Raw genomic sequence first — 6,578 nt, 5'->3', positions numbered from 1 at the left:
AGCATCATTTCATGTACTTGTTGGTCATTTGTATATCTTCTTTGGAGAAATATCTATTCAACTATTTTGGTCACTTTTAATTTGAGTTGTCTTTGTTGAATTACAGATAATATATCTAGAGGAAAATATATATGATACTTAACCCTTGTATAAGCGGTTTGCAAATATTTTCTGCCATTCTGTGTTGTCTTTTTACTCTCTTGATATTCTTTGCACCAAAATGTTTAATTTCGATGAAGTCAAATTTACCTTTTTTTTTCTTTGGTCTCTTACGGTTTTAAGAACATAGCAATGAAAACATTTTCAAATCCAGGTCATGGATATTTACCCCCCATGTTTTCTCCTAAGAATTTAATAGTTTTAGCCATGTATTTATGCTTTTGATTCATTCTGAGTTCATTTTTGTATAAGGTATGAAGTAAGGGTCTGACTTTATTCTTTTGAATGTGGATACCGGTTCTCTTGACACCATTTGTTGAAAAGGCTGTATTTTCCCTAATGATTGGTCTTGGCATCCTTGTTGATTATCAATTGGCTGTACATGTGAGGGCTTCTTTCTGAACTCTCAAGTTTATTCTCTTGGTTTCTGAATCTGTTCTTATGCCAATACCACACTGTTTTGATTTCTTTAGCTTCGTAGTAAGTTGTGATATTGGGAAGTGTGAATCCAGCTTTGTTATTTTCAAGGTTTATTTGCCATTTGGCATCTCTTGAAATTTCATATGAATTTGAGAATCAGATTTTTCCATTTACGCACTGAAGGCTATAGGGATTTTGACAGGGACAGTGTTGAATCCATAGATCACTTCGGGGAGTATTGTCATTTTCATTTTGTGTGTGACTGCTCAGTTGCTAAGCTTTGTTCTGCTCTTTGCCACTTCATGGACTGTAGCCTGCCAGGTTCCTCTGGCCGTGGGATTTCCCAAGAAAGAACACTGGAATGGGTTGCCATGGTCCAGGGACTGAACCCGCATCTCCTGCATTTGGCAGGTGGATTCTTTACCACTGAGCCACCTGGGAGGCCCATGTTAACAACATTAAATCTTCCAAACTATGAATACAAATATCTCCCCACTTATTGAGCCTTCTCAGTTTCTTTCAGAGTGTGTTGTGTTTTTCAGTGTTTATGTCTTATATCTCTTCGGCTGCCAAGTATTTTGTTCATTTTGATGCTATTGTAAATACAATTGTTTTACTGGATTCATTGCTAGTGTATATAAATGTGCTTGAGTTTTGTTTGTTGATCTTGTATCCTGCAACTATGCTGAATACATTTATGAGCCCTAGTAGATTGGGGAGGATTACAGATTCTTTAGAATTTTTCTGTGTATAGGATTATGTCATCTGTGAATGAGATGGCTTTATTTCTTTTTATTTGGATGCTCTTTCTTTTTCTTCACAATTGCTCTGACTAGTACCTCCAGTACAATATTCAATAGAAGTGATAAGAGCCAGTGTCCTTGCCTTGTTCCTGATGTAAAGAGGTGGGGGAGGGACCTTTCAGCCTTTTATCATTGAGTAAGCTGTGACTTTTTTGTATATGCCCTTAACTGTGTTGAGGATTTTTTTTTCTTAATTTTAAAAGCCATTCCTAGTGAAACATTTATTTTTTCAAATAATTGTATTGGGATATAGTTGATTTACCATGCTGTGTTCTGCTATACAGCAAAAATGAACCAGCTATACATATACATAAACCCACTCTTTTTTAGATTCTTTTCCCATATAGGTCATTACAGAGTATTGAATAGAGTTCCCTGTGCTATACAGTAGCTTCTTATTAATTATCTGTTTTGCATATAGTAGTGTATATATGTAAATCCCAAACTCCCAATTAATCCCTACCTTCCCTTTCCCCCTTGGTAACTATAGGTTTGTTTTCTACATCTCTGACTCTATTTCTGTTTTGTAAATTAGTTCATTTGTACCATTTTTTTTTTAGATTTCACATATAAGAGAAATCACATGATATTTGTCCTGCTCTGTCCTACCTCACTCAGTATGACAATCTCTAGGACCATCCATGTTGCTGCAAATGGCATTATTTCATTCTTTTTTATGATGAGTAATATTCCATTGTATATATGTACCATATCTTCTTTATTTATTCATCAGTGGACATTTAGGTTGCTTCCATGTCTTGGCTATTGTAAAAAACACTGCAATGACATTAGGGTGCATGTTTCTTTTTGAAGTATGATTTTCTCTGAATAAATGCCCAGGATTGTGATTGCTGGATCATATGGTAGCTTCATCGTTAATTTTTTAAGGAGCCTCTGTACTGTTCTCCATGGGGCTTCTGTGATGGCTCAGATAGTAAAGAATCTGCCTGCAATGCAGGAGACCCAGGTTCGATTCCTGGGTCGGGAAGATCCTCTGGAGAAAGAAATGGCTGCTCACTCCAGTATTCTTGCCTGGGGAATTCCATGGACAGAGGAGCCTGGCAGGCTGTAGTCCATGGAGTCACCAAGAGTCAAACATTACTAAGTGACTAACACTTTCACTTTTTATACTGTTCTCCATAGTGGCTGTAGCAACTTACATCCCCACCAACAGTGTTAGAGGGTTCCCTTTTCTCCACACCCTCTTCAACTTTTAATGTTCATAGGGTTTTTTTTGATGATGGCCATTCTGGCTGAGGGGCTTCCCTGGTGGCTCAGATGGTAAAGAATCTGTCTGCAATGCAGGAGACCCAGTTTTGATCCCTGAATCAGTAAGATCCCCTGGAGATAGCTACCCACTCCAGTATTCTTGCCTGGAGAATTCCATGGACAGAGGAGCTTGGCGTGTTACAGTCCATGGGGTTACAGAGAGTTGGACATGACTGAGCGAATAACACTTTCACTTTGATTCTGACTGATGTGAGGTGATACCTCATTGTAGTTTTGATCTGCATTTCTCTAATAATAAGTGATGTTGACCATCTTTTTTATATGCTTTCTGGCCATTTCTATGTCGTCTTTGGAGAAACAACTGTATTTAGATCTTCCACCCATTTTTTCACTGGAATATTTTTTGGATATTGACCTTCATGAGCTGTTTGTACATTTTGAAAATTAATCCCTTCTTGGTCATTTTGTTTGCAAATATTTTCTCCCATTCTGAGAGTTGTGTTTTCATTTTCTATATGGTTTCCTTTGCTGTGCAAAAGCTTTTGAGTTTAATTAGGTCCCATTTATTTATCTTTGGTTTTATTTTCATTACTCTAGGAAGTGGACCAAAAAAGATCTTGCTGCAACTTATGTCAGAGTGTTCTGCCTGTGTTTTTCTATAAGAGTTTTATAGTAGGTAGTCTTATATTTAGGATCTCCTTGCAGTCCAAGGGACTCTCAAGAGTCTTCTCCAACACCACAGTTCAAACGCATCAATTCTTTGGCGCTCAGCTTTCTTCACAGTCCAACTCTCACATCCATACATGACCACAGGAAAAACCATAGCCTTGACTAGATGGACCTTTGTTGGCAAAGTAATATCTCTGCTTTTGAATACGCTATCTAGGTTGGTCATAACTTTCCTTCCAAGGAGTAAGCGTCTTTTAATTTCATGGCTGCAGTCACCATCTGCAGTGATTTTGGAGCCCCCCAAAATAAAGTCTGACACTGTTTCCACTGTTTCCCCATCTATTTCCCATGAAGTGATGGGACCAGATGCCATGATCTTCATTTTCTGAATGTTGAGCTTTAAGCCAACTTTTTCACTCTCCTCTTTCACTTTCATCAAGAGGCTTTTTAGTTCCTCTTCACTTTCTGCCATAAAGGGTGGTGTCATCTGCATATCTGAGGTGATTGATATTTCTCCTGCAATCTTGATTCCAGCTTGTGCTTCATCCAGCCCAGCGTTTCTCATGATGTACTCTTTAAATAAACAGGGTGACAATATACAGCCTTGACGTACTCCTTTTCCTGTTTGGAACCAGTCTGTTGTTCCATGTCCAGTTCTAACTGTTGCTTCCTGACCTGCATATAGGTTTCTCAAGAGGCAGGTCAGGTGGTCTGGTATTCCCATCTCTTTCAGAATTTTCCACAGTTTATTGTGATTCTCACAGTCAACGGCCTTGGCATAGTCAATAAAGCAGAAGTAGATGTTTTTCTGGCACTCTCTTGCTTTTTCCATGATCCAGTGGATGTTGGCAATTGGATCCCTGGTTCCTCTGCCTTTTCTAAAACCAGCTTGAACATCTGGAAGTTCATGGTTCACGTATTGCTGAAGCCTCGGACTGCAAGGAGATCCAACCAGTCCATTCTAAAGGTGATCAGTCTTGGGTGTTCTTTGGAAGGACTGATGCTGAAGCTGAAACTCCGGTACTTTGGCCACCTCATGCAAAGAATTGACTCACTGGAAAAGATTCTGATGCTGGGAGGGTTGGGGGCAGGAGGAGAAGGGGACGACAGAGGATGAAATGGCTGGATGGCATCACTGACTCGATGGATGTGAGTTTGAGTGAACTCCAGGAGTTGGTAATGGACAGGGAGGGCTGGCGTGCTGCAACTCAAGGGGTCGCAGAGTCAGACACGACTGAGCGACTGAACTAAACTGAATCCATTTTGAGTTTATTTTTGTGTATGGTGTTAGAGTATATTCTAATTTCATTCTTATACATGGAACTGTCCAGTTTTCTCAGCATCATTTATTGAAAAGACTGTTTTTTCTCTGTTGTATATTCTTGCCTCCTTTGTCATAGATTAAGTGACCATTGGCATGTGGGTTTATCTCTGAATTTTCTATGCTATTCTGTTGACCTATATTTCTGTTTTTGTGCCAGTACCCTGTTATGTACTGTGCCAGTACTGTTGTGATGACTGTGTCTTTATAATGTAGTTTGAAGCCAGCGAACCTGATTTCTCCAGCTCTGTTTTTCTTTCTCAAGATTACTTTGGCCATTTAGGGTCATTTGTGTTTCCATACAAATTGTAAAATTATTTATTTATTCTAATTCTGTGAAAAATGCTATTGGTGATTTTATAGGGATTGCATTGGATTTATAGACTACTTTGGGTAGTGTTGTCATTTGGACAGTATTAATTCTTCCAGTCTAAGAGTGTGGTATGTGTCTCAATCCATTTGTGTGATCTTTGATTTCTTTCACCAATATCTTACAGTCTTCTGTGTTCACGTCTTTTGCCTTCTTTGGTAGATTTATTCCTAGATATTTTATACTTTTTGATGAGATGGTAGATGGGCTTCTTTCCTTAATTTCTCCTTTTGACCTTTCATTGTTGGTGTATAGGAATGTGCTAATGTATAGTGTGTATTGATTTTATATCCTAGAATTTTTGTTTAAATTCACAGTTTTTTAGGTATGTTACCATGAAAGCGTGTTAGATTTTGTTAAAGACTTTTTCTATATAAATTGAGATAATCATGTGAGATTCTATGGTTGCTTTATTAATGCGATGTTGATTTTCATGTGTTGAATCATCTTTGCATTTCTGTGATAAATCCAACTTGGTTATAGTGTATAATCATTTTAATATGTTGTCAAATTTGGTTGCTGGTATTAAGTATCTTTGCACCTATGTTCATAAGGGATATTGGTCTGTAGTTTTCTTTTCTCCTGATGTCCTTGCGGATTGATGGTATTAAGGCAATGCTGGCCTCTTAGAATGAGTTGAGAAGTGCTCACTCATCTTCTAATTTTTGAATGAATTTGAGACAAATCTGGGCTAATTATTTAAATGTTTGGTAGAACTCAACAGTGAAACTATTAATATCTGATCTTGGGCTTTTCCTTGTTGGGAGGTTTTGATGATTGATTCATTCTCTTTGATAGTTATAGGTCTGGTCAGAGTTTCTCATTCTTGATGGTTTTGGTAGATGTTCATGATTAGCAAAGATTCAAAACACTTTACTAAAACACAAATTATCTAGAAAATTTGTATAGATAAGGAGATGGAAATAATGTCCAGATAGAAATAACAGGGCAAACAGCTCTCTCTGATCTCTGGGACAGGGACAGGTTCTCCTGACATGGTCTAGGTCACCCCTCAGGGCCACTGTGACCTCCATCTCCCTGGTCAGTCACTTTCTCCACCTCAACATCCTCCACCGGTGGGGGGGGGGTGTCCCCACCAGCCTGGGTCAGGGACTTTGTGGCAATTGTATGGAAGCTAAGTACCCTATGCTAAGACCAGAAACTAACCTCTCCAACATCTCAGAGATTCTCAGGTTTCCTCCAGCCCCATCCGTGGGCTTTGGAGGGCAGTATGCTCTGGGGATATGGGCTACCCTGGTGGCTCAGAGGTTAAAGCATCTGTCTGCAATGCAGGAGACCTGGGTTCCATCCCTGGGTCAGGAAGATCCCCTGGAGAAGGAAATGGCAACCCACTCCAGTACTCTTGCCTGGAAAATCCCATGGACAGAGGAGTCTGGTAGACTACAGTCCATGGGATCGCAAAGAGTAGGACACGACTGAGCGACTTCACTTTATGCTCTGGGGAAACAGTGGAAACAGTGTCAGATTTTATTTTTGGGGGGCTCCAAAATCACTGCAGATGGTGACTGCAGCCATGAAATTAAAAGATGCTTACTCCTTGGAAGGAAAGTTATGACCAACCTAGATAGCATATTCAAAAGCAGAG

Source organism: Bos taurus, chromosome 7, assembly GCF_002263795.3.
Source record: "Bos taurus isolate L1 Dominette 01449 registration number 42190680 breed Hereford chromosome 7, ARS-UCD2.0, whole genome shotgun sequence".
In the NCBI taxonomy this organism is placed as follows: Eukaryota; Metazoa; Chordata; class Mammalia; order Artiodactyla; family Bovidae; genus Bos; species Bos taurus.
The sequence above is the reverse complement of the archived record's forward strand: the minus strand, read 5'-3'. Positions refer to the sequence as shown.